Source organism: Ranitomeya variabilis, chromosome 5 (assembly GCF_051348905.1).
Source record: "Ranitomeya variabilis isolate aRanVar5 chromosome 5, aRanVar5.hap1, whole genome shotgun sequence".
Lineage (NCBI taxonomy): Eukaryota > Metazoa > Chordata > Amphibia > Anura > Dendrobatidae > Ranitomeya > Ranitomeya variabilis.
Window position 1 is genome coordinate 5,596,864 of NC_135236.1, and position 22,269 is coordinate 5,619,132.

The 22,269-nt window shown below is 47.7% G+C and overlaps 2 protein-coding genes across 2 annotated transcripts in view; one reads left to right on the plus strand and one right to left on the minus strand.

Moving 5' to 3' along the window:
• The window catches only part of FGF11 (fibroblast growth factor 11), a 1,303,510-nt gene that overhangs the window by 493,017 nt on the left and 788,224 nt on the right, over nt 1-22,269 (minus strand). The gene's annotated exons all lie outside the window — the stretch shown is intronic.
• NLGN2 (neuroligin 2) overlaps nt 1-22,269 on the plus strand; it is a 216,303-nt gene that overhangs the window by 30,971 nt on the left and 163,063 nt on the right. The window lies entirely within an intron of this gene.

Here is a 22,269-nt window from a genome sequence, read left to right on the forward strand (position 1 = left end):
AAGGGGTCTAGTTTCCAAAATGGTATCACTTGTGGGGGGTTTCCACTGTTTAGGCACATCAGGGACTCTCCAAACGCGACATGGCATCCGATCTCAATTCCAGCCAATTCTGCATTGAAAAAGTCAAACGGTGCTCCTTCACTTCCAAGCTCTGCGGTGCGCCCAAACAGTGGTTTACCTCCACATATGGGGTATCGACGTACTCAGGAGAAATTGCACAACAACTTTTGTGGTCTAATTTCTCCTGTTACCCTTGTGAAAATAAGAATTTGTGGGCGAAAAAATCATTTTTGTGAAAACAAATGCGATTTTTTATTTTCACGGCTCTACGTTATAAACTTCTGTGAAGCACTTGGGGGTTCAAAGTGCTCACCACACATCTAGATAAGTTCCTTGGGGGGTCTAGTTTCCAAAATGGTGTCACTTGTGGGGGGTTTCCACTGTTTAGGCACATTAGGGGCTCTCCAAACGCGACATGGCGTCCGATCTCAATTCCAGCCAATTCTGCATTGAAACAGTCAAACGGTGCTCCTTCACTTCCAAGCTCTGCGGTGCGCCCAAACAGTGGTTTACCTCCACATATGGGGTATCGGCGTACTCAGGAAAAATTGCACAACAAAATTTGTGGTTAAATTTCTGTTTTTACACTTGTGAAAATTAAAAAAAATGGTTCTGAAGTAAAATGTTTGCAAAAAAAAGTTAAATGTTCATTTTTTTCTTCCACATTGTTTTAGTTCCTGTGAAGTACGTAAAGGGTTAATAAACTTCTTGAATGTGGTTTTGAGCAGCTTGAGGGGTGCAGTTTTTAGAATGGTGTCACACTTGGTTATTTTCTATCATATAGACCCCTCAAAATCACTTCAAAGGTGATGTGGTCCCTAAAAAAAACATGGTGTTGTAAAAATGAGAAATTGCTGGTCAACTTTTAACCCTTATAACTCCCTAACAAAAAAAAAAATTGTTTCCAAAATTGTGCTGATGTAAAGTAGACATGTGAGAAATGTTATTTATTAACTATTTTTTTGTGACATATCTCTCTGATTTAAGGGCATAAAAATACAAAGTTTGAAAATTGCAAAATTTTAAAAATTTTCGCCATATTTCCATTTTTTTCATAAATAATCGCAAGTAATATCGAAGAAATGTTACCACTAACTTGAAGTACAACATGTCACGAAAAAATAATCTCAGAATCAGCGGGATCCGATAAAGCGTTCCAGAGTTATAACCTCATAAAGTGACACTGGTCAGAATTGTAAAAATTGGCTCGGTCATTAAGTACCAAATTGGCTCTGTCACTAAGGGGTTAATGAAATAAACACAGCGGTTGTTTTAGTATTTTATTGCTCTCTCAATCCATCAGGAACACCCTCGCTTGGAAAAATAATAAACGCACAAGATACATACCTTCTGGTGAACCGTCACGTCCCACGATGTAATCCATCTGAAGGGGTTAACTAATATTACAGGCACGAGCTGCGATAAACCACTCGCTCGTGCCTGTAATCCCCGGGTGCTGAAAGGAAAGCTGGATCTGTACTTACATTGAGTCGCGGTGATGCGCCCCTGCTGGATGTTCTCATGAACTGCAGCCTGGGAACTTTTTCCCACGCTCCAGGTCATATGAGGACATCCACCAGGGGGCGCATCACCGCGACTGAAGGAAATGTACGTCAATGACCTACATTTCATTCATTCGCTGGGGAATTACAAGCACGAGCACAGCTGCATTAGCAGGGCTCCTGCTTGTAAATTATTTTAACCCCTTCAGATGGATTACCTCGTGGGACGTGACGGGTCAGCAGAAGGTATGTATCTTGTGCGTTTATTATTTTGCCAAGCGAGGGTCTGAAAATGGATTGAGAAAGCAATAAATTATTAAAACAACCGCTGTGTTTATTTCATTAAAATACTTTTAAATCATGTGTGTGTGTGTGTGTGTGTTTTTTAACCCTTTAATACAATTGGATTAATAATGGATAGGTGTCATAATTGACGCCTCTCCATTATTAACCTGGCTTAATGTCACCTTACAATAGCAAGGTGACATTAACCCTTCATTACCCCATATCCCACCGCTACAGGGAGTGGGAAGAGAGTGGCCAAGTGCCAGAATAGGCGCATCTTCCAGATGTGCCTTTTCTGGGGTGGCTGGGGGCAGATGTTTGTAGCCAGGGGGGGCCAATAACCATGGACCCTCTCTAGGCTATTAATATCTGCCCTCAGTCACTGACTTTACCGCTCTGGCGGAGACAATTGCGCGGGAGCCCACGCCAATTTTTTCCGCCATTTAACTCTTTATTTTAGCAGCTACAGCGCCCACATTTTGCACATACACACTACTAACATTAGTAGTGTGGAATATGCAAAAAAAAGGGGATATGAGATGGTTTACTGTATGTAATCATGTCTCATATCCTGTCGGGTTTGTGAAGGAGAAATGAAAAGCCGGCAATTGAATTAGCGGCTTTTCACTAACACTGCTGCGTATTTCTCGCAAGTCACACTGCTGGTCCGTGTGGAATCCGTATTTTTCTCGCCCCCATAGACTTTCATTGGCGATTTTTTTTGCGCAATACGCTGACAAACGCAGCATGCTGCGATTTTGTACGGCCGTAGAAAGCCGTATATTACGGATCCGTAATATACGGCTGATAGGAGCAGCCCCATTGAGAATCATTGTGCCGTATGTTATGCGAGTTTTACGGACGTAGTTTCTGCGCTCTTACGTCCGTAAAACTCGCCAGTGTGACGCCGGCCTTAGTGGTAGAGTCTATCTCCTATGCATTGTCTAGGCCAGCTTTACAGATCAGCTTCTCCATGATAATGGTGGTCAGTGGCTTTAGGAGAAGGTGGTTAGGCTGCGTGAACGCTGTCTGATGAGGGACTTCTTTAGTGCTGGTGGGTCATTGGTACAAGTCTGTGTAGAAGCCATGTAATATCAGTCATCCCGTCCTAACATGGACCATAATGCCAAGACCACCGCTTAAGACCAAAGCTGAACAGAAGAGAGTCTGTATGTAAAGGGGAAAACATTTATTCCATCCACTGTAAAAAAGCTGAGAAACTATAAGGCAATCACATACATACTGTAAATCATGGTGGAGTCTGTCACAGCCGGAAACAATCCAGGATACAGAACTATACAGTCTCTGGGCAAGAGGGAGAAGGTACCCAGGGGAACTTCAGGGTCACCACTAATGGTGGTAAGGGGTCATCTGTTCCATCCGTGGTAACGAAGGTCTTGCAAGTCTAAGAGGCAACAACATTGTGTAATAACAGAGTCTGATAAGTTTATCCCAGAGGCCGGGTCATCATTCCTGCCAAATAAAAAGAGAGGCCGGTCACTTCTCCCTCTTGGGGAACCTGAGGGTGCCAGAGATTAGCAGAAATCTCTGGGGAGAAGAATAGATAAGGAGCGAGAAGTGGAGAGCAGGAAAGGTGAACCTGCACAATGCCCAGTCGTGGCCAAAAGTTTTCAGTCTGACACAAGTTTTAGTTTTCACATTTTGTCTCTTCATTATTTTTTGCTTTTTTATTCGGCCATTTCTATCATTACCGACGGACAATTGTAAACATTATGTACATGTTATTGAGAAATCCATGAACTTTCTGTGACGCCTCAATGTTCCCTTATTCTTCAGACTTCTGCCCTTCAGCCCAGTATTTGGATATCGGATTCTGGGCAGATCGTGACTGATGGCCGCACGTTCTTGTATCATCCCAGCTGGGAGCTATCAAAAGTTCTGGGTTTTGTCGCTTTATGTGGATTCCCCACAGGTGGGATGAGATCTGGGGATTTTACAGCTGTGGACACAAGATGCCAATGTTTTGTTCCTTGAGCAGCTTAGTTCTCACTTTTGCCTTGTGAATTGATCTTGATCATGGGGGAAAAGCATCATCCACATATTGTCCTGGGTGATGGAAGAAGTTGTTCTTTGAGGAGATTCATAGCCCATTCTATGTTCCTGGCCGTGTTCTCAGGTATAATTGTGAGTGAGCCCCTCCATGAATGAGAATCCACCGCACATTGTGAGTGACCCCTCCATGGATGAGAAGCCTCCGCACATTGTGAGTGATCCCCTCCATGGATGAGAAGCCTCCGCACATTGTGAGTGATCCCCTCCATGGATGAGAAGCCTCCGCACATTGTGAGTGATCCCCTCCATGGATGAGAAGTCTCCACACATTGTGAGTGACCCCTCCACACATTGTGAGTCATCCCCTCCATGGATGAGAAGCCTCCACACATTGTGAGTGACCCCCTCCATGGATGAGAAGCCTCCGCACATTGTGAGTGATCCCCTCCATGGATGAGAAGTCTCCACACATTGTGAGTGACCCCTCCACACATTGTGAGTCATCCCCTCCATGGATGAGAAGCCTCCACACATTTTGAGTGATCCCCTCCATGGATGAGAAGCCTCCACACATTGTGAGTGATCCCCTCCATGGAGGAGAAGCCCCCGCACATTGTGAGTGACCCCCTCCATGGATGAGAAGCCTCCACACATTGTAAATAATCCCCTCCATGAATGAGAAGCCCCCACACATTGTGAGTGATCCCCTCCATGGAGGAGAAGCCCCCACACATTGTGAGTGACCCCCTCCATGGATGAGAAGCCGCTGCACATTGTTAGTGATCCCCTCCATGGATGAGAAGCCTCCACACATTGTAAATAATCCCCTCCATGAATGAGAAGCCCCCGCACATTGTGAGTGATCCCCTCCATGGAGGAGAAGCCTCCACATTGTGAGTGACCCCCTCCATGGATGAGAAGCCTCCACACATTGTGAGTGATCCCCTCCATGGATGAGAAGCCCCCACACATTGTGAGTAACCCCCTCCATGGATGAGAAGCCTCCACACATTGTGAGTGATCCCCTCCATGGAGGAGAAGCCCCCGCACATTGTGAGTGACCCCCTCCATGGATGAGAAGCCTCCACACATTGTGAGTGATCCCCTCCATGGATGAGAAGCCCCCACACATTGTGAGTAACCCCCTCCATGGATGAGAAGCCCCCACACATTGTGAGTGATCCCTTCCATGGATGAAAAGCCTCCACACATTGTGAGTGATCCCTTCCATGGAGGAGAAGCCCCCGCACATTGTGAGTGACCCCTCCATGAATGGGAAGCCTCCACACATTCTGAGTGACCCCCTCCATGGATGAGAAGCCTCCACACATTGTGAGTGATCCCCTCCATGGATGAGAAGCCTCCACACATTGTGAGTGATCCCCTCCATGGATGAGAAGCCTCCACACATTGTGAGTGATCCCCTCCATGGATGAGAAGCCTCCACACATTGTGAGTGATCCCCTCCATAGATGAGAAGCCCCCACACATTGTGAGTGATCCCCTCCATGGATGAGAAGCCTCCACACATTGTGAGTGATCCCCTCCATGGATGAGAAGCCTCCACACATTGTGAGTGATCCCCTCCATGGATGAGAAGCCTCCACACATTGTGAGTGACCCCTCCATGGATGAGAAGCCTCCACACATTGTGAGTGATCCCTTCCATGGAGGAGAAGCCTCCACACATTGTGAGTGATCCCCTCCATGGATGAGAAGCCTCCACACATTGTGAGTGACCCCCCCCCCATGGATGAGAAGCCCCCACACATTGTGAGTGATCCCTTCCATGGATGAGAAGCCTCCACACATTGTGAGTGATCCCCTCCATGGATGAGAAGCCTCCACACATTGTGAGTGATCCCCTCCATGGATGAGAAGCCTCCGCACATTGTGAGTGATCCCCTCCATGGATGAGAAGTCCCCACACATTGTGAATAATCCCCTCCATGGATGAGAAGCCTCCACACATTGTGAGTGACCCCCTCCATGGATGAGAAGCCCCCACACATTGTGAGTGATCCCCTCCATGGATGAGAAGACCCCACACATTGTGAATAATCCCCTCCATGGATGAGAAGCCTCCACACATTGTGAGTGACCCCCTCCATGGATGAGAAGCCCCCGCACATTGTGAGTGATCCCCTCCATGGATGAGAAGTCCCCACACATTGTGAATAATCCCCTCCATGGATGAGAAGCCCCCACACATTGTGAGTGACCCCTCCATGGATGAGAAGCCCCCACACATTGTGAGTGATCCCCTCCATGGATGATAAGCCCCCGCACATTGTGAGTGATCCCCTCCATGGGTGAGAAGCCCCCACACATTGTGAGTGACCCCCTCCATGGATGAGAAGCCCCCACACATTGTGAGTGATCCCCTCCATGGATGAGAAGCCCCCACACATTGTGAGTGACCCCTCCATGGATGAGAAGCCCCCACACATTGTGAGTGATCCCCTCCATCGATGAGAAGCCCCCACACATTGTGAGTGATCCCCTCCATGGATGAGAAGCCTCCACACATTGTGAGTGATCCCTCCATGGATGAGAAGCCCCCACACATTGTGAGTGACCCCTCCATGGATGAGAAGCCCCCACACATTGTGAGTGATCCCCTCCATCGATGAGAAGCCCCCACACATTGTGAGTGATCCCCTCCATGGATGAGAAGCCTCCACACATTGTGAGTGATCCCTCCATGGATGAGAAGCCCCCTGCACATTGTGAGTGATCCCCTCCATGGATGAGAAGCCCCCACACATTGTGAGTGATCCCCTCCATGGATGAGAAGCCCCCACACATTGTGAGTGATCCACTCCATGGATGAGAAGCCCCCACACATTGTGAGTGATCCCCTCCATGGATGAGAAGCCTCCGCACATTGTGAGTGAGCCCCTCTGTGGATGATAAGCCCCCGCACATTGTGAGTGATCCCCTCCATGGGTGAGAAGCCCCCACACATTGTGAGTGATCCCCTCCATGGGTGAGAAGCCCCCACACATTGTGAGTGATCCCCTCCATGGATGAGAAGCCCTCGCACATTGTGAGTGATCCCCTCCATGGATGAGAAGCCTCCACACATTGTGAGTGACCCCCTCCATGGATGAGAAGCCCCCACACATTGTGAGTGATCCCCTCCATGGATGAGAAGCCCCCGCACATTGTGAGTGACCCCTCCATGGATGAGAAGCCCCCGTACATTGTGAGTGACCCCTCCATGGATGAGAAGCCTCCACACATTGAGTGACCCCTCCTGGATGAGAAGCCTCCACACATTGTGAGTAATCCCCTCCATGGATGAGAAGCCCCCACACATTGTGAGTGATCCCCTCCATGGATGAGAAGCCCCCGCACATTGTGAGTCATCCCCTCCTTGGATGAGAAGCCTCCACACATTGTGAGTGATCCCCTCCATGGATGAGAAGCCTCCACACATTGTGAGTGATCCCCTCCATGGAGGAGAAGCCTCCACACATTGTGAGTGATCCCCTCCATGGATGAGAAGCCCTACTGTAGTGATCCTAGGATCTGCTAAGGACATTCGGGGTAAGCTAATATCGAATGGGGGCGCCATTGCGTTACCTTAGGGTTCCAACTTGCGTGGTCAGGCAGGGACAGACCAGGAACAGAGATGGCTTTTCCTAGTCTGAACAGGGACCTGTCAGGTTCAGGTATTTGTCCCCCAGGCTTCTACACTACCCGTGTGAATGTGCATTAGAAGTCATCATGGACGCCCTGTCCAGGCGATTGCCATCTTTGTCTTTAGTGGGAAAAGCTTTTTTGGAGGCGCCTCCCTTCAGTAGGAATCTCAAAAACCCTTGATTCTGGAGCAACCTCCAGGTGGTGTTCCAGAGTAACAATAATACACGTGCGTGTCTACAATTACATTTATTCTAAAAATATTATTAAAGTGCTCATGCCCCAACAACATAAAAAAACTTTTTAAAAAACACATGTTTCTGCTCTGAATGAGGCTTCCTCAGGTGTCACGTCACGTGATCGCAGGTCACCGGTTCATTGGCATGATAACCCGAGGTCTCCTGGAGACCTCTATGGTTGTCACTGCCAGCTTGCTGTGAGCGCCACCCTGTGGACGGCGCTTTCAGCAAGTGAGTTATGCTGCTATATAGAGGCGATCTGATCATCGCCTGCATGTAGCAGAGTCGAGACTATAGAAGCTATTGAAGCGTGCCAAAAGTGAAAAACAAACATTTTAAAAAATACAAAAAAAATTAAAAAAGTATAAAAGTTTAAATCAGCCCCCTTTTGCCCCATTCAAAATAAAAAAAATCAAACCTACAGATATTTGGTATCGCCACGTTCAGAATCACCCGATCTACGAAAAAAAAAAAGGATTAACCTGATAGAAAAACGAAAATACCTCCGGGGGTTAACCCCTTCATGACCGGAGCTGTTTTTGTTTTTCGCTCCCCTCCTTCCCAGAGCCATAACTTTTTTATTTTTCCGTCAATATGGCCATGTGAGGGCTTATGTTTTGCGGGACGAGTTGAACTTTTGAACGACATCATTGGTTTTACCACGTCGTGTACTAGAAAATGGGAAAAAATTCCAAGTGCAGTGAAATTGCAAAAAAAGTGCAATCCCACACTTGTTTTTTGTTTGGCTTTTTTGCTAGGTTCGCTAAATGCTAAAACTGACCTGATATTATGATTCTCCAGGTCACTACGAGTTCATAGACACCAAACATGTCTAGGTTATTTTTTTATCTGGTGACAAAAAATACCAAACTGTGTAAAAAAAAAAAAATTGCGCCTTTTTCTGATACAGTAGCTCGTCTCCATTTTTCATGATCTCGGGTCAGGTGAGGCCTTATTTTTTGCGTGACGAGCTGGCGTTTTTAATGATACCATTTTGGTGCAGATACCTTCTTTTGATCGCCTGTTACTGCATTTTATACAATGTCGCAGCAACCAAAAAAACGTAATTCTGGCGTGTTCATTTTTTTTCTCGCTACGCCGTTTAGCGATCAGGTTAATGCTTTTTTTATTGATAGATTTTGTGATTCTGAACGCGGCGATACCAAATATGTGTAGGATTGATTTTTTTTATTTTGAATGGGGCAAAAGGGGGGTGATTTGAACTTTTATATATATAATTATTTTTTATATTTTTAAAAACAGTTTTTTTTCCTTTTGCCATGCTTCAATAGCCTCCATGGGAGACTAGAAGCTGCCATAACCTGATCGGCTCTGCTACATAGAGGCCATGATCAGATCACCTGTATGTAGTAGAATAAAACTCTTGGGCCGGCGTCACACTGGCGAGTTTTACGGACGTATGAGAGGTGCAGAAAATACGGATTGCATACGGTACAATGATTCTCTATGGCCCAGCTCCTATCTGCCGTATTTTACGGATCCCTATTATACGGCTTTCTACGGCCGTAGAAAATCGCAGTATGCTGCGTTTGTCAGCGTATTGCGCAAAAAAATCAGACAATGAAAGTCTATGGGGGCAAGAAAAATACGGATTACACACGGACCATGCGTGTGACTTGCGAGAAATACGCAGCGGTGTTAGTGAAAAGCCGGTAATTCAGTGCGGTGTACAGCTATCTCCTTCACAAACCCGGTATGATATGAGACATGATTACATACAGTAAACCATCTCATATCACTTCTTTTATTACACATTCCTCTTTACTAATGCAAGAAGTGTCTTGGTGTCAAATTTGGGGTCTCTAGCTATTAAATTAAAGGGTTAAATCGCGGAAAAAATTGGCGTGGGCTCCCGTGCAATTTTCTCCGCCAGAGTGGTAAAGCCAGTGACTGAGGGCAGATATTAATAGCCAGGAGAGGGTCCATGGTTATTGCCCCCCCGTGGCTACAAACATCTGCCCCCAGCCACCCCAGAAAAGGCACATCTGGAAGATGCGCCAATTCTGGCACTTGGCCTCTCTCTTCCCACTCCCTGTAGCGGTGGGATATGGGGTAATAAAGGGTTAATGTCACCTTGCTATTGTAAGGTGACATTAAGCCAGGTTAATAAGGGAGAGGCGTCAATTATGTCACCTATCCATTATTAATCCAATAGTACGAAATGGTTAATAAAACACACACAATATTAAAAAGTACTTTAATGAAATAAAGACACAGGGTGTTTTAATATTTTATTATATTCTCAATCCACCTGAAGACCCTTGTCACCTAGAATAAAGTAAAAACAAACAAACAACAGTATTCCATACCTTCCGTCGTTCAGTCTTGTCCCACGCTGTAAATCCATCTGAAGGGGTTAAATCATTTTACACCCAGGAGCCCTGCTAATGCAGCTGTGCTCCTGTCTGTGAAGGAGAAGAGCAAAAGCCGGCAATTGAATTACTGACTATTCTGCTATCTAGCGCTGAATTATATATAAGTACAGTATATATATATATATGTGTTTGTCTCAATGACATATATATATATATATATATATATATATATATATATATATACTGTATATATGTTTTAACGAATATATGAGCCCATGGATCCATTAGATGTCCGTTTTGCAAGCCTGCAAGAAAATATCGCAGTACGGATGCCATACGGATTACATACGGAGGATGCCATGCGCAAAATACGCTGACACACCCTGACTACGGATGACATACGGACCACTATTTTGGGAACATTTCTGCATATTACGGCCGTAAAAAACGGACCGTATTGTCCTACGCTGAGTGTGACGCCGGCCTTGCTATGAGCGCAAACCACCAGGCGGCACTCACAGCAATCAGGCAGTGACAACCATAGAGGTCTCCAGGAGACCTCTGGTTGTCATGCCGACCCATCGGCGACCCTCAGTCATGTGACATAGGCGCTGATGGGAGGAGGGAATGATGCGCTTCCTGCGCATGTATGTTAAATACCGCTGTCAGAGTTTGACAGCTTCATTCAACATGTTAATAGCCACGGGTGGATCGCGATTCCACCCGCTGCTGTTAGGGGCACATATCAGCTGAACAGATCAGCTGTCATGTGCCGGAGAAGGTGTGGGCTCATGGCTAATCCCACACCAAATGGGGGAGGCGTCCAATGACGGACTATGTCCAATATCAGACAGGTCCTGCGAGTTCACAGCCAATGAACGCACTTCACCTGTCTGACGTTAGCGCGAGCGCCGTGGGGGCTTCAGCTTCTTCGTGACAATCATTAACAAACTAGAGAAGTGTCAGTTTGAGGTGCAGCAGATTCAGTTTTTGGGTCATTAGGCTTCCTCTGAAGGTTTTCAGATGGATCCCGTTAAGGTATAGGCTGTTGTTGATTGGGTGCAACCTACTAATCTTAAAGCTCTACAGAGGTACTTCCATTTCGCTAATTATTATCGTACATTCATTCTAAACTTCTCAGTCATAGACAAACCTCTTACTGATATGACCAAGAAGGGCGCCGACTTGACCTCTTGGTCCTCTGAGGCTGTAGATGCTCTTGCTGCTCTCCTTTCCTAAAGTTCTGGTCCTCAGTCAACCCGATGATGATTTGCCATTTGTGGTTGAGGTGGACGCCTCTTCTGTAAGGATGGCTGCTGTTCTTTCACAGAAGAAGGACGGTTACTTTCATCCTTGTGCTTTTTTTTATTGGAAATTCTCACAAGCGGAGTCCAACTATGATATATAGGCGATCGGGAACTCTTGTCTTTTAAGAGAGCTTTCGAGGAATGGAGACATTGGCAGGAGGGGTCTAGGCATAGAGTAATGGTCTTCACTGATCACAAAAATTTACTGCATGTTGACTCCGCCAAGTGCCTGAATACTAGACAGGCCCGGTGGGACCTCTTTTTTGCTCGGTTTGATTTCTCTGTGACATATTTCTATGGTAGTATAGCAGAAAAAAAAACCAAAACTCTTTAGAATTACTCTTCATTAAAAAACCAATTCTATGCCAACACAAAATTACAAACACCACTGTGTAAAAATAGACTGGCCTGTAAGATGGGCTTCTACTGATATCGATGTCAGACTTCACAAACTTATCCCAAACTCCGCATCACTGTAACGCTATACACACTGAAACATTCAGTGAAGGAAATAAGTATTTGATCCCCTACCAACCATTAAGAGTTCTGGCTCCTACAGACCTCTTAGACTGCTAATCAACTCGTTACCTGCATTATAGACATCTGTCTTACATAGTCACCTTTATAAAAGACTCCTGTCCACAGACTCCATTAATCAGTCAGACTCTAACCTCTACAACATGGGCAAGACCAAAGAGTTTTATAAGGATATCAGGGACAATATCGTAGACCTGCACAAAGCTGGAATGAGCTACAAAACCATAAGTTAGACGCTGGGTGAGAAGGAGACAACTGTTGGTGCAATAGTAAGAAAATGGAAGAAATCGAAAATGACTGTCAGTCGACATCGATCTGGGGCACCATGTAAAATGCTGTGGTCAGATGAGACAAAAATTGTCTTTGGCATCAACTCAACTCGCTGTGTTTGGAGGAAGAGAAATGATGACTATGACCCAAAGAACACCGTCCCCACTGTCAAGCATGGAGGTGGAAACATTATGCTTTGGGGGTGTTTCTCTTCTAAGGGCACAGGACTACTTCACCGCATCAATGGGAGAACGGATGGAGCCATGTACTGTAAAATCCTGTGTAACAACCTCCTTCCCTCCGCCAAGACATTAAAAGTGGGTCGTGGCTGGGTCTTCCAGCAAGACAATGTCCCAAAACTTACAGCCAAGGCAACAAAGGAGTGGCTCAAAAAGAAGCACATTAAGGTCATGGAGTGGCCTAGTCAGTCTCCAGACCTTAATCTCATAGAAAAAGGAGGGAGTTGAAGCTCCGAGTTGCCAAGCGACAGCCTCAAAATCTTAATGATTTAGAGATGATCTGCAAAGAGGAGTGGAGCAAAATTCCTTCTGACATGTGCGCACACCTCATCATCAACTGCAAAAAAGCAAAAGAAGGGGGGGCTGTCGTGCTTCTAGATTCAAACCCTTATTTCTGTGTTCTGTGGTCGGCGAGTCTTTCCTCTGAGCCACAACTGATTCATCTTTTCTTTGGGTATTTTAGTTCTGTTTTCTTGATTTCTGTTGGTTTTGGGTAACAGGCATTTTTCATATACTCTGTTTTTCTGCCCTATCACCTTTTGGGTAGTTTGTGTTGGCTGCAGTTGTTTTGTGTGTGATTCCTGTATTTCTTAGGAAACTGCTACTCTAGAGATCCTAGGAGCTGCTAAGGATATTCATGGTAAGCCGCTGTTGAGTGGGGCACCATTGTGTTACCTTAGAGTGCCAACCTCTGAGGTCAGCAGGGACATATCAGTGTCAGAGAAGGGCTTTTCCTAGTCTGAACAGGGACCAGTCAAGTTCAGGTGTTTGTCTCCCTTTTTTTGTATGTTACTAATGTGAATCTGCTTTGGCAGTCATAACATTCCATCACTCAGCTGGACATCTTCCTCTTCTCTATGACACTCACTGTTCCTTCATCTCTACTCATGGTCTCCTAGATCTGTCTCACTCAGTTCCTCACTGTTCTTACAGAACATCCCATCTTGTATTTGGGTTTTTGGGCTTTCCAATATCTTGGTTGTGGTCTGTACTAACTCTTGACTGGTTTTCCTCCACTTTTCCAAGTATAATGGTCGTAGCCACTGAGATGGCTCTTCTGATAGTGTACACATTATGATAGTGTACACATTATTGTTTGGTTGGTGTTCAGACCTCTATAGATGCAGCATTTCACAAAGGTGTCAAAGCCATTTTTGGATTTGTGGCAACTCTGGTTCCACTCAGTTTAAAACTTTTTTTCCTTTTGTACTATCGGGGGTTAATGTCAGTTTCTTTCCCCCTGACTGTTGGTGACACAGTTCCTTTCTGGAGGCCAGCCTAGCAGGAGCAGTGCTCTGGTGTCCGCCACGACTGGTGATTGGAGTCCAGTTGATGTTGTTATCTGCGGTGTGGAACTTAGCAGCGGTGATCATAAGCTAAGTGTGGTGTTTTTGTTACCTTGGTGTTTGTCAAAAACAATCACAACAGCTGACATGTCCCGGAAAAGATGTGGGCTCACCGCCAGAGCTCACATCAAAGCAGGTGATACCGACATCGGCGGTAAGGGGTTAAAGAAACCTTCAAGCTGTATTTCAGGCTCTACCCTCATTCTTCAGGGAGTGAGGAACAGCGTGTGGGTATTATAGTCTCCCTTCTCAAGGATGATCCCCAATCCTGGGCCTTCTCGCTGCCGACCAATTCACCATCTCTGCAGTCGGTGGACGAGTTTTTTGTGGCATTGGCGCTGGTGTATGGGGATCCTGATGGCGTCTCCCTGGATGAGTCTAGACTCCGTAAAATCAAGCAGGGAAGCCAGCCGGCTGAGGAGTACTGCTCAGAGGTTAGGAGGTGGGCCACTGGCATTCAGTGGAATGACCCTGCTCTTAGGAGCCATTTTTGTCAGGGTCTGTCACATAGGCTGCAGGGTACTCTGGTGCAGTACGCGGCTCCCAGGTCCTTGGAGGCCACCATGGCCCTTGTTATCTGGGTGGATAGACGATTCAGGGAGAGACATACACCGAACCTGCCCCCTGCTGTCCTTTCTAGGGGGGAGGACACAGCGGTGCAGACGGAATTACATACTGTATGCGGGTGGGAGGAATGTCATCTCAAACAGGGTTGCCTGCGGTTCGCCGTGGAATGGGGGCATGTTTTTCTGTGGGCAGACTAGTCCTTTCATCAATGTCCGCCCAGCTCGTGCCACAGTACCTTCACCGTCTCAAAAGCCGTGTCCCCCTGGTCGTGAGGAGGGAGGCGACCAGGGTGTGTATATTTCCTCCATATTCTCGTCTCAGCGTACCATACCTGCTGAAGTGGTGGTTGGGGTAACTGAGACTATACCAGTGCATGTGGATAGTGGAGCGGGAGTCAATTTGGTGGATGCTCGCTTTTGTTCAAACCCTTGGTCTGAGGGGTAGGACGCTAGCGAGAACCCTAAGCATTCAGGCCATTGACTCAGTCCCACTCAGCCAGGGGAGGGTGACCCAAGTCGTAGATGATATACACCTGAGTATAAGCACTCCTCATGAAGAGTCCCTGCCATGCTACGTCTTGGAGGGTATGCCAACTCCCATCGTTTTAGGCCTCCCTTGTTTGAAAAAACACAACACAGTCATAGATTGGCGGTCCAAGGAAGTAGACAGCTGGGACCAGTCATGTAAAGCCTGCAGCCATGGAGCTACGATCTCTGCCATCTTTCTGCAAGCTACCCCTTCATCTCCGGTGGGGGCAGCTGAGGTGCTGCCAGGGAGTAGGGGCAAGACTCAACCCTCAGAAGTAAACCCTGAGTGTCGGAGACCTCTTAGGAGGAGGGGTCAGGGGAAGGTGGTGGTTCCCTCTGTGCATAGTGAGTGTGGTGACACAGGGCGACGCCTCTGTTGTCGGTTCTGCAAAGATTTCACCATCATGTGGCAAGTTCAGGTCCGGACCTGTGTGTGAATGAGTACACACAGGAAGCCTCATGGCGATTGGCCGGGGACACCTTAGCAAGGTGCACACAGTCTCTATAAGGCTACGTTCACATTCGCGGCGGGCGCCGCAGCGGCGGGCGCAGCAGCGGCGCCGCATGCGTCATGCGCCCCTATATTTAACATGGGGGCGCATGGACATGCGTTGCACTTGCGTTTTGCGCCGCATGCGTCGCTGCGGCGCCCGCGTCCGGCCGCAGAGGACGCAGCAAGTTGCATTTTTGCTGCGTCCAACTTGCGGCCAAAAAGGACGCATGCGGGGCAAAACGCAGCGTTTTAGCGTGTGTTTTGCCGCGTTTTTGTTTGCGTTGTGCGCTGCGGCGCCGACGCTGCGGCGCACAACGCAAATGTGAACGTAGCCTAAGAAACAGAAGTTGCCCCTCTATGCACACAGACAGAGCATGCACAGAGCAAACAGCAGACATGAGGCACACAGCATGGAGCTGGCAACAGAGAAAAGTCACAACAAGGCCTAGAGAAGTAAGTGAGTTTGAGTGTAATGCAGGTGGGGGATGGGAGGCCATGCAGTGATGCCAGCAGGGTTGTTACAACATCTCTCAGTTTGAGAAATATGGACTCCTTTACCGATATTTAAAACTAGTCCTTTTAGCCAAGTGGGTGTGGTCTTCAAGAAGCCACCCACAGAAGAGTTCAGGTCTATTCCAACTTGGACAAGAAGGCTAGATATATATGCAGGGAAATGGAGTCCATATGTCACGAAAGGAGAAGCGTAGCCCTGAGTCTCCCGTGCCCGCTGCATCCCTCCTTGCTATCCTCCCTTTCCCCCTCAGTCTCCCGTACCTTCCTTCCTTCCTCAATCTTCTTTCTTTCCTCCTCAGTTTCCCGTATATGCTGCATCCCCCTCGAATTCCCATACCCACTTCATCCCCCTCGATCTCCCTTACTTGCTGCAAGCCTCCTTGCCCTCCTCTCTTTCCCCCTTGATGTCACAAATCCTCTGCATCCCTCCTTGCTCTCCTCACTTTCCCCCTCAATCTCCCGTACCCGCTGCATCCATCCTCGCTCTCCTTCCTTTCTCCCTCAATCCCCCGTACCTGTAGCATCCCTCCTTGCTTTCCTTTCTTTTCTTCTCAGTTTCCCATACATGCTGCATCCCTCCTCGCTCTCCTTCTTTTCTCCCTCAATCCCCCGTACCTGTAGCATCCCTCCTCGCTCTCCTTTCTTTTCTTCTCAGTTTCCCATACATGCTGCATCCCTCCTCGCTCTCCTTCTTTTCTCCCTCAATCCCCCGTACCTGTAGCATCCCTCCTCGCCCTCCTTTCTTTTCTTCTCAGTTTCCCATACATGCTGCATCCCTCCTCGCTCTCCTTTCTTTTCTTCTCAGTTTCCCATACATGCAGCATCCCTCCTCGCTCTCCTCACTTTCCCCCTCGATCTCCCGTACCCGCTGCATCCCTTATTACTCTCCTTCCTATCCCCCTCAGACTCTCATACCTGCTGAATCCCTCCTCACTCTCCTTCCTTTCCCCCTTAATCTCCCATACATGCAGCATCCCTCCTCGCTCTCCTCACTTTCCCCCTCGATCTCCCGTACCCGCTGCATCTCTTATTACTCTCCTTCCTATCCCCCTCAGACTCTCATATCTGCTGAATCCCTCCTCACTCTCCTTCCTTTCCCCTTAATCTCCCATATTTGCTGCATCCCTTCTTGTTCTCCTCACTTTCCCCCTCGATCTCCCATGCCCGCTGCATCCCTTATTGCTCTCCTTCCTATTGCCCGCAGACTTTCATACGCGCTGCATCCACCCTCGCTTTCCTCCCTTTCCCACTGTCTCCCGTAAACGCTACTTTCCTCCTCATTATCCTCCGTTTCCCCACAATGTCCCATACCCGGTGCATTCCTCCTTGCTCTCCTCCCTTTACCCCTGTCTCACTTAAATGCTTAAATGCTATATCCCTCTCACTCTCCTCCTTTTCCTCACAATCTCCCATATCTGCTGCATTTCTCCTCGCTCTACTCCTTTCCCCATCAGTCTTCTGTACCCACTGCATCCCGAGCTGCTTTCCTCCCCTTTCCCCCTGTCTCCCATAAACGCTACATCCCTCCTTGCTCTTCTCCGTTTCCCCGAGTCTCCGATAGCCATTGCATCCCTCCTTACTCTCCTACCTTTCTCGCTCAGTCTCCCGAACCTGTTTCTTCCCTCCTTGCTCTCCTCACTTTCCCCCTCGATCTCCCATACCAATGTATCCCTCCTCGTTCTCCCTTTCCTCATCAGTCTTCTGTACCCGCTACATCTCTCCTTACTCTCCTCCCTTTTCCTCAGTCTCCTGTCCCCATTGCATCCCTCCTTACTCTCCTCCCTTCCCCTCAGTCTCCCATATTTATTGCATCCCTCATTGCTCTCCTCACTTTCCCTCTCGATCTCCTGTACCCATTGTATCTCTCCTCCCTTTCCCCCTCAGTCTCCTGTACCCATTGTATCTCTCCTCGCCATCCTCCCTATTCCCCTCAGTCTCCTGTACCCATTGTATCTCTCCTCCCTTTCCCCCTCAGTATCCTTTACCCACTGTAGCCCTCCTCGCCCTCCTCCCTATCCCCCTCAGTCTCCTGTACCCACTGTATCCCTCCTCGCCCTCCTCCCTTTCCCCCTCAGTCTCCTGTACCCACTGTATCCCTCCTTACTCTCCTCCATTTCCCTCTCGATCTCCTGTACCCATTGCATCTCTCCTTACTCTCCTCCATTTTCCTCTCGATCTCCTGTACCCATTTTACTCTCCTCCATTTCCCTCTCGATCTCCTGTACCCATTTTACTCTCCTCCATTTCCCTCTCGATCTCCTGTACTCATTGCATCCCTCCTTACTCTCCTCCATTTCCGTCTCGATCTCCTGTACCCATTTTACTCTCCTTCATTTCCCTCTCGATCTCCTGTACTCATTGGATCCCTCCTTACTCTCCTCCATTTCCCTCTCGATCTCCTGTACCCATTTTACTTTCCTCCATTTCATTTTCGATCTCCTGTACCCATTTTACTCTCCTCCATTTCCCTCTCGATCTCCTGTACCTGTTGCATCCCTCCTTACTCTCCTCCATTTCCCTCTCGATCTCCTGTACCCATTTTACTCTCCTCCATTTCCCTCTCGATCTCCTGTACTCATTGCATCCCTCCTTGCTCTCCTCCATTTCCCTCTCGATCTCCTGTACCTATTTTACTCTCCTCCATTTCACTTTCGATCTCCTGTACCCATTTTACTCTCCTCCATTTCCCTCTCGATCTCCTATACTCATTGCATCCCTCCTTACTCTCCTCCATTTTCCTCTCGATCTCCTGTACCCATTTTACTCTCCTCCATTTCCCTCTCGATCTCCTGTACCCATTTTACTCTCCTCCATTTCCCTCTCGATCTCCTGTACTCATTGCATCCCTCCTTACTCTCCTCCATTTCCCTCTCGATCTCCTGTACCCATTTTACTCTCCTCCATTTCCCTCTCGATCTCCTGTACTCATTGGATCCCTCCTTACTCTCCTCCATTTCCCTCTCGATCTCCTGTACCCATTTTACTTTCCTCCATTTCATTTTCGATCTCCTGTACCCATTTTACTCTCCTCCATTTCCCTCTCGATCTCCTGTACTCATTGCATCCCTCCTTACTCTCCTCCATTTCCCTCTCGATCTCCTGTACCCATTTTACTCTCCTTCATTTCCCTCTCGATCTCCTGTACTCATTGGATCCCTCCTTACTCTCCTCCATTTCCCTCTCGATCTCCTGTACCCATTTTACTTTCCTCCATTTCATTTTCGATCTCCTGTACCCATTTTACTCTCCTCCATTTCCCTCTCGATCTCCTGTACCCATTTTACTCTCCTCCATTTCCCTCTCGATCTCCTGTACTCATTGCATCCCTCCTTGCTCTCCTCCATTTCCCTCTCGATCTCCTGTACCCATTTTACTCTCCTCCATTTCACTTTCGATCTCCTGTACCCATTTTACTCTCCTCCATTTCCCTCTCGATCTCCTATACTCATTGCATCCCTCCTTACTCTCCTCCATTTTCCTCTCGATCTCCTGTACCCATTTTACTCTCCTCCATTTCCCTCTCGATCTCCTGTACCCATTTTACTCTCCTCCATTTCCCTCTCGATCTCCTGTACTCATTGCATCCCTCCTTACTCTCCTCCATTTCCCTCTCGATCTCCTGTACTCATTGGATCCCTCCTTACTCTCCTCCATTTCCCTCTCGATCTCCTGTACCCATTTTACTTTCCTCCATTTCATTTTCGATCTCCTGTACCCATTTTACTCTCCTCCATTTCCCTCTCGATCTCCTGTACTCATTGCATCCCTCCTTACTCTCCTCCATTTCACTCTCGATCTCCTGTACCCATTTTACTCTCCTCCATTTTCCTCTCGATTTCCTGTACCTGTTGCATCCCTCCTTACTCTCCTCCATTTCCCTCTCGATCTCCTGTACCCATTTTACTCTCCTCCATTTCCCTCTCGATCTCCTGTACTCATTGCATCCCTCCTTACTCTCCTCCATTTCCCTCTCGATCTCCTGTACCCATTTTACTTTCCTCCATTTCACTTTCGATCTCCTGTACCCATTTTACTCTCCTCCATTTCCCTCTCGATCTCCTGTACTCATTGCATCCCTCCTTACTCTCCTCCATTTCCCTCTCGATCTCCTGTACCCATTTTACTCTCCTCCATTTCCCTCTCGATCTCCTGTACTCATGGCATCCCTCCTTGCTCTCCTCCATTTCCCTCTCGATCTCCTGTACCCATTTTACTCTCCTCCATTTCTCTCTCGATCTCCTTTACCCATTGTATCCCTCCTTACTCTCCACCATTTCCCTCTCGATCTCCTTTACCCATTGCATCCCTCCCTACTCTCCTCCATTTCACTCTCGATCTCCTGTACCCATTGTATCTCTCCTTACTCTCCTCCATTTCCCCCTCAGTCTCCTGTACCCATTGCATCCCTCCTTACTCTCCTCCATTTCCCTCTCGATCTCCTGTACCCATTGTATCTCTCCTTACTCTCCTCCATTTCCCTCTCGATCTCCTTTACCCATTGCATCCCTCCTTACTCTCCTCCATTTCCCTCTCGATCTCCTGTACCCATTGTATCTCTCCTTACTCTCCTCCATTTCCCCCTCAGTCTCCTGTACCCATTGCATCCCTCCTTACTCTCCTCCATTTCCCTCTCGATCTCCTGTACCCATTGTATCTCTCCTTACTCTCCTCCATTTCCCTCTCGATCTCCTTTACCCATTGCATCCCTCCTTACTCTCCTCCATTTCCCTCTCGATCTCCTGTACCCATTGTATCCCTCCTCGCCCTCCTCCCTTTCTCCCTCAGTCTCCCTCACATTCACTAATTATAAGTTTGTTACTATAATTGTCGGATTCCAAACTATAAACAGAAGGAACAGTTTAATTAAATAAATGATCCTGTTCATTACGATCTGGAAAAACGGTCTGAAAAGGAAGAGTGAGGGGGGAAGGGAAGGAGACGAGCCAGCGGCTAGGTAGGGGGCGGCTGATGTAGAGGTTCATGACGGATTGTGCGGAGACGGAGGTTTCCATATTGATGTCTCCAGCAGTGAGATTTCAATCTAACGAGAACAAGAAGCACCAAAAAAAAATCCTATCAGAGCTGAAAAAATAAAAATTGTCTTATCAAGGATTCCTCGGGGTGATGTCTGGTTAGTTCATATGATAGGGAAAATTAAGTCTAGTTCCACTTCGGCGTAAGGAGGGTTGCAGGGTTCAGAACAAGAGGAGAGCACCACATAAAAGGCAAATGATGAATCACAGCAAACAATGAATAAGACCACCAGAAATGAGGTACAGGATGGTGGTACTAGTGGTCAGGGAATCGGTATATACTCAGGCACAAGGTAATTCAGTTCAGTGCAATAGTATGTTATATACCGGTGATGATAGGTACTGTGAATACAATAGGTATGCACACCAGGACACCACGAGGAAGTACTGAGGATAGACAGGACGCACAAGATTAGTATGCAATAGTGGGCACGCAGTGTAGAGAGTGCCATTGCATATACATGTCACAAATGTGCAGGTTAGCAGTGCAGTCAAAATATATAGATCATAGAGGGGTATGGAGATGTGAGGTTACCCAGTGGTGAGCTATACTAGTGCAGCACGTACCCTGACATGCGTTTCGGCCTGTGTCCTTCGTAAAGAAGGGCGTAGGTTGCTTGGCAAGAGAGAGGAACACCGGGGATCGGTAAAGGAAGAAGGATACAGGGTACTGGAAATCCATAGAAATTAGGGGTACTGGTAAAAGGAGAAGGGCGTAGGGTGCCGGGCAAGAGAGAGGGACACCGGGTATCGGTAAAGGAAGAGGGATACAGGGTACCGTAAAAGCATAGGAACGAAGGGTACAGGTTAAAGGAGAAGGGCGTAGGGTGCCGGGCAAGAGAGAGGGACACCGTGTATCGGTAAAGGAAGAGGGATACAGGGTACCGTAAAAGCATAGGAACGAAGGGTACTGGTTAAAGGAGAAGGGCGTAGGGTGCCGGGCAAGAGAGAGGGACACCATGTATCGGCAAAGGAAGAGGGATACAGGGTACCAGAAAAGCATAGGAATGAAAGATACTGGTAAAAGGAGAAGGGCGTAGGGTCCCGGGCAAGAGAGAGGGAAACTGGATATCGGTAAAGGGAGAAGGATACAGGGTACCAGAAAAGCATAGGAACGAAGGGTACTGGTAAAGGGAGAAGAGTACAGGGTGCCAGGCAAGAGAGAAGGACACCGGGTATCTGTAAATGAAGGATACAGGGTAGAGGATAAGCATAGGAATGAAGGGTACTGGTAATGGGAGAAGGTCACAGGGTACCAGCCAAGAGAGAGGGACACCGGGTACTGTTAAAGGGAGAAGGATACAGGGTGCCGGGCAAGAGAGACGGACACAAGGTACTGGTAAAGACTGAAGGTCTC